General features: G+C 48.5%; 1 protein-coding gene across 1 annotated transcript in view; it reads left to right on the top strand.

Moving 5' to 3' along the window:
- Positions 1-5,772, top strand: part of LOC112073052 (unconventional myosin-XVI-like) — a gene marked incomplete at its 3' end in the record, with an annotated part of 197,982 nt that overhangs the window by 81,247 nt on the left and 110,963 nt on the right.

Here is a 5,772-nt window from a genome sequence, read left to right as displayed (position 1 = left end):
ACGAGGTGGCAAAGAGAGTGAGATAGTAAAGGTGGAGAGTGGAGATGGAAGGGTAAAGGGTGGAGGAGAGGAGAGTGAGGGAGAGACTGGAAGGGTTAAAGGTGGAGGAATGAGAGGTAAGAGGGTAGAGGGTTGAAGAAGGAGAAGGGAAGGTTGAGCATGGAGGGTAAGTGAGAGTCAGAGGACGAAGAAGTGAGGTAGAGTGGGGGCTAGAGGAAGTGAGAAGAAGTCGGAAGGTGGAGCAGTGAGATATAAGGGAGGAAGTAAGAAGGTGACGTGGAGATGAGAGATAGAGGTGGAGGATGGAGGTGGAGGAAGTGGAGAGGTGGAGGTGAGAGATGGAGGTGGAGAGTGGAGGGGTGAGAGTGGAGAGAGGTGAGGTGGAGGATGGAGAGGTGATGGTGGAGAGGGAGTGGAGGTAGAGGGGAAGTGGAGGTGGAGGAGGTGGAGAGGGAGAGGTGAGTGAGGAGGTTAGAGGTGGAGGAGTGGAGAGTGAGGGTGAAGTGAGTGGGAGAGGTGTGAGAGAGTGAAGGTGGAGAGGTGGAGTATAGGGGTGAGGAGTGGAGAAGGTGAGACGGTGGAGGAGGGGAGGGGTGGAGAGGTGACGAATGAGGGTAGAGATGGATGGTAGAGGGGAAGGATGGAGGAAGGCAATGCCAGAAGGGTGGAGGAAGCCTCTCCTCTCCTCCACCTCTCTACCTCTCCACTCCTCCACCCCTCCTCCTCCGCTCTTCCAATCTTCCACTCCTCCAGCCCTGCAGACCAGTGACTGGACCTGTGTTATTGCAAGTGACTGGTATCTGTCTCTGTTGCCCGGCCAGGCACTGGTGGCTGCTAGTGGCGGTTATAGGGTTTGTACCCTCTTTGAGTCAGTCCCCCACCCCTCTCTGTCTTGTATTGTGGGCTAGTGGCTGATGTGTGAGTGGAGTGTGTGAGCTCTGGCCAGGGTCTGGTGTCTGGAAGGTGTCCCAGGAGACTCATTGTCTGCTGGCCAGGGACAAGACCCAGGGWTGGGGGATGAATAGATCTACTAAGACCCAGTCTAAATGTACTACACAGATATACGCACAGACACACACGGACACGCAGACACTCACACAAAGGATAAATATCCCATATTGGAGAATCAATGCCGTTTTGGTTCGATGGACAAAATCCATGACTGCAATTATGAGAAAATATGAGAGACATACAGCCGTTTTCCTTTTGGTTTCTGGACATTCTAACCAGTGGTGGAAAAAGTACCCAGTTGTCATACTTAAGTAAAAGTAAAGATGCCTTCATAGAAAATGACTCAATGAAAAGTAAAAGTCACCCAGTAAAATTCTACTTGAGTAAAAGTCTAAAGGTATTTGGTTTAATATATATGTAAGTATCAAAAGTAAATGTAATTGCTAAAATATACTTAAGTACCAAAAGTAAAAGTATATATCATTTTAAATTCCTTATATTAAGCAAACCAGATGGCACCATTTTCTTGTTTATCACATTTACAGATAGCCAGGGGCATTCTCCAACACTCAGACATAATTTACAAACAAAGCATTTGTGTTTAGTGAATCCTCCAGATCAGAGGCATTAGATGACCAGGGATATTCTCTTGACAAGTGCGTGGTTTGGACCATTTTCCTGTCCTGCTAAGCATTCAAAATGTAACGAGTACTTTTAGGTGTCAGGGAAAACGTGTCGATTAAAACGTACGTTATTTTCTTTGGGAGTGTAGTGAAGTAAAAGTAAAAGTTGTTCTAAATATAAATAGTTAAGTAAAGTACAGATACCCCCATAAACGGCTTAAGTAGTACTTCAAAGTATTTTTAGTTAAGTACTTTACACCACTGATTCGAACCACGTTTCACTGTTGCCTGGTCTATAGCTCCACATGGAAGATGGTGCTGTGGAATGACTGGAGCCAGATCAATGTGGAAACACCCTGGCTATTTTCATAACTGTGTGTGAAAAGGCTCCGATAGCTTGGTTTTTACTGAGCCACAGATGGGGGAGAGACTGACTTGTTGGACATGGAGAGGAGGGGGGAGATTGAAAGAGGACAGAAAAGAGGGGGGAGATTGAGAGAGGACAGAGAAGAGGGGGAGATGTGAGAGAGAAGAGAAGAGGGGGAAAATTGAGAGCGGACCAGAAAGAGGGGGGAGCATTGATGAGAGGACAGAGAAGAGGGGGATTGAGAGAGGAACAGAAGAAGAGGGGGGGAATTGAGAGAGAGGCCAGAGAAGAGGCGGAGAATTGAGCAGAGGACAAAGAAGAGGGGGGAGTTGAGAGAGGACAGAGAAGAGGGGAGATTGAGAGAGGAAGAGAAGAGGGAGGAAGATTGAGAGAGGAAAGAAGAAGGGGGAGAGATTGAGAGAGGACGGAGAAGGGGAGATTGAGAGAGGACAGAGAAGCGGGGGGCGATTGATGAGAGACAGAGAAGAGTGAGAGATTGAGAGAGGACAAGAGAAGGGGGGGAGAATTGAGAGGGACAGCGAAGAGCGGGGAAGATTGAGAGAGGGACAGAGAAAGAGTGGGGCGATTGAGAGAGGACGAAGAGGGGGGAGATTGAGAGAGGACGAGAAGAGGGGGAAGATTGAGAGAGGACAGAGCAGAGGGGGGAAGATTGAGAGAGGACAGAGAAGAGGGTAGGGAGATTTGAGAGAGAAAGATGAGAGGGGGAAGAATTGAGACGAGGCAGAGAATGAGGGGGCAGATTGAGAGAGGAGGAGATAGGAGATGGGAGGACATGAGAAGAGGGGCTGGTAGCGAGCGGCTCGTGACGACGGGGACGGAGGAGGGGGAAGATTGAGAGATGGAAGAGAAAGAGGGTCGGGGAGATTGAGAGAGGACCGAGAAGACGGGGGGAGATTGAGAGAGGATAGAGAAGAGGGAGGACGAGATATGAGAGATGGACAGAGAGAGGGGAGATTGAGAGAGGACAGAGAGAGGGGAAGATTGAGGAGAGAAGAGAGAGGGGGAGATTTGAGAGAGGACAGAGAAGAGGGGGAGATTGAGAGAGGAAGAGAAGAGGGGAGGAATTGAGAGAGGACAGAGAGGGGGGGGAGATGAGAAGAGGAACTGAGAAGAGGGGGCGAGATTGAGAGGGACAGAGAAGAGGGGGGAGATTGAGAGACAGGACAGAGAAGAGGGGGGAGTTGAGAAGAGGACAGAGAAGAGGGGAAGATTGAGAGAGGAAGAGAAGGGGACTTGAGGAGGACAGAGAACGGAGGGGGAGATTGAAGAGAGAGATGCCTGAAGAAGAGGGGGGAAGATTAAGAGAAGGAATGAAGAGGGGAAGATGACTAGAGTAAGAGGGAGGTGGAAGATTGGAGAGGACGAGAAGAGGGGGGTTGCAGAGAGAACAGAGAAAGAGGGGGGAGTTGCCAGAGAGGACAGAGAAGATGGTTGGGGAGTTTGAGAGGAGAACCAAGAGTAGAGGGGGGGGAGATTGAGAGAGGACAGAGACAGAAAGGGGGAAGATTGAGAGAGGACAGAGAAGAGGAGGAAGATTGAGAGAGGACAGAGAAGAGGGGGAAGATTGAGAGAGGACAGAGAAGAGGGGGAAGATTGAGAGAGGACAGAGAAGAGGGGGAAGATTGAGATGAGGAGAAAGCAAAGGAGCCAGAATGGCCAAAAGAAAAAGGAGATATGACAGGGAAAAGTAAAGAGAAGGAGGGAGAGAGAAGGAGGGAGAGAAAAGCAGAGATGAAGAGCGTGAGGTGGAAGAGGGAGATAGAGATGGAACCAGGGAAGAGGAGGAGGAGAGGGCTGAAAAAGGCAGTGTAATGGTCCATATGCTCCCCAGCAGGGTGGTCAGAGACTGGGACTTTGATGACTGGGCTCCAGCCTGCTGCTGGGATGGAAGGATGGTACACAGCTGAGCCCAGGCACTGGAGAAGAGGACAAAGGGWTGGGGGAGGGATGCATGACAGTTGGGAGATTGAGATGGTCATTGCGAGGGATGTGGAATTGGGGTTTTGGTCTTGTTGCTACTATACGAGATTGAGAGAATGTAATTTGGTAACAGAGTTAAATTGTGCCAAGTTGGCATAACCACTGACTGTCCTTAACTTGCTCCGGGGTTGAAGTTTCCCTTGGGCACTGATCTAGAATCATCTATCCTTGTCCATCCTCACCTAAACCATTAGGAGTGAAAATGCCAAACTAACCTTCGATCAGCGTCTGGGGGGACTTTGTAGCCCATTAATCTTCAGGCCAGGCCTGAGGTCAGGCAGGGCAGCATTTTAGCATTTTAGTGATACCATATCCTATCCAGCCCCAGCAGGGTCTCCTAGAGAACATAGGGTTAGCAGTTAGCATTCAGACAGTTTAGGTTTGTTTTGTGGGAAGGAGGGCTAGCACCTAGCAGCTGTACAGGAGTAGCTGTAAGGGTTAGTGTTTACTGTATATCTCTGTCAGAGGAAGGGGGTTTGGCAGTAGTATCTAGATAGCCTGAGGATCTACAGTAGGAAGAAAGAAGAACCATTGAAATTAAATAAGAATACCTGTCTACCTCCATGCAGTTTTGGCTTTCCATTTATGAAAGGGGCTTTGTGTTAAGTTTAGTATTTGGACCACACATAGGCTACATTAACCAACTCACAATACAGAAATTATACACAATTTAAAACACAAAATTAAATAAACAGCTAATATTATATAAATAATCAAACAAAACAAACACATGTATCAATTTAAAAATCACGAGCCTTTCTCCTAAACTGACCCAGAGACAACAACACATCCAACTGAAACGTGACTAGGAGATTGTTCCACCTGACAGGGCCCTGGTAGGAAAAGGCAGATTTTCCCAACTCTGTGGATACACGTGGAGTCTCCGCCATTAACCAACTCTGTGGATACACGTGGAGTCTCCGTCATTAACCAACTCTGTGGATACACGTGGAGTCTCCGTCATTAACCAACTCTGTGGATATGGAGAATCCCGTGTGTCCACAGGGTTGGTTAATGATGGGACTCCACGTGTGTCCACAGAGTTGGTTAATGATGGGGACTCCACGTGTGTCCACAGAGTTGGTTAATGATGGAGACTCCACGTGTGTCCACAGAGTTGGTTAATGATGGAGACTCCACGTGTGTCCACAGAGTTGGTTAATGATGGAGACTCTACGTGTGTCCACAGAGTGGTTAATGATGGGACTCCACGTGTATCCACAGAGTTGGTTAATGATGGGACTCCACGTGTGTCCACAGAGTTGGTTAATGATGGGGACTCCACCTGTGTCCACAGAGTTGTTAATGATGGAGACTCCACGTGTGTCCCGAAGTTGGTTAATGATGGGACTCACGTGTGTCCACAGAGTTGGTTAATGATGGGACTCCACCTGTGTCCACAGAGTTGGTTAATGATGGAGACTCCACGTGTGTCCACAGAGTTGGTTAATGATGGAGACTCCACGGTGTCCACAGAGTTGGTTAATGATGGAGACTCTACGTGTGTCCACAGAGTTGGTTAATGAGGAGACTCCACGTGTGTCCACAGGTTGGTTAATGATGGAGACTCCACGTGTGTCCACAGAGTTGGTTAATGATGGGACTCACGTGTGCACAGATTTGGTTAATGATGGAGACTCCACGTGTGTCCACAGAGTTGGTTAATGATGGAGACTCTACGTGTGTCCACAGAGTTGGTTAATGATGGAGACTCCACGTGTGTCCACAGAGTTGTTAATGATGGAGATCTACGTGTGTCCACAGAGTTGGTTAATGATGGGGACTCCACGTGTGTCCACAGAGTTGGTTAATGATGGAGACTCCACGTGT

The sequence above is a fragment of the Salvelinus sp. IW2-2015 genome, unplaced genomic scaffold (assembly GCF_002910315.2).
Source record: "Salvelinus sp. IW2-2015 unplaced genomic scaffold, ASM291031v2 Un_scaffold2133, whole genome shotgun sequence".
In the NCBI taxonomy this organism is placed as follows: Eukaryota; Metazoa; Chordata; class Actinopteri; order Salmoniformes; family Salmonidae; genus Salvelinus; species Salvelinus sp. IW2-2015.
Note: the sequence above shows the minus strand (reverse complement) of the source record. Positions and strands in the feature narration are given on the sequence as shown.